We start from the raw sequence: 503 nt of genomic DNA, 5'->3' as shown, positions 1-503 counted from the left end.
GAACAGGAAGGAATGATGTGACTTTTCCGTTGTTTTGTCATCATCAAACTCTCTATATTTAGATATTGAATTGTTAAATAGGAAATATATTCTTCATTAAATAATAATATATGAATATAAAATGCTTTTGTTCAAAAAAGTATACAAATTGGAGTTAAAAAAAAACACAGTTTTAATTTCCCTAGAATATCATACAGAGGTGATACATATACATGTACACGTCAAATACTCACAACATTCACTTTTATTTCTAATCAAAAACAAGTTACATACCTAATGATCAGAACCGATCTTACCATATCACTAGATTGATGCATTTCCGAGATAAATATTGTAAATTCTATGTAAAATTAACGCGATGCAGAAGTAATCGTTCTTGATTTTGACAGGATTATTAATGTATGGTTGAGGTGATTTTAATGGTAAAGAAAAACTCACCAAACATACACTGTTCTTGTTTTGTTTTGATTTTTTTTCCTGTTATTGTGTTATATGGAGTTATG

The sequence above is a fragment of the Perna viridis genome, chromosome 6, assembly GCF_037379345.1.
Source record: "Perna viridis isolate PV_CMFRI_1.1 ecotype Kerala chromosome 6, ASM3737934v1, whole genome shotgun sequence".
Lineage (NCBI taxonomy): Eukaryota > Metazoa > Mollusca > Bivalvia > Mytilida > Mytilidae > Perna > Perna viridis.
Note: the sequence above shows the minus strand (reverse complement) of the source record.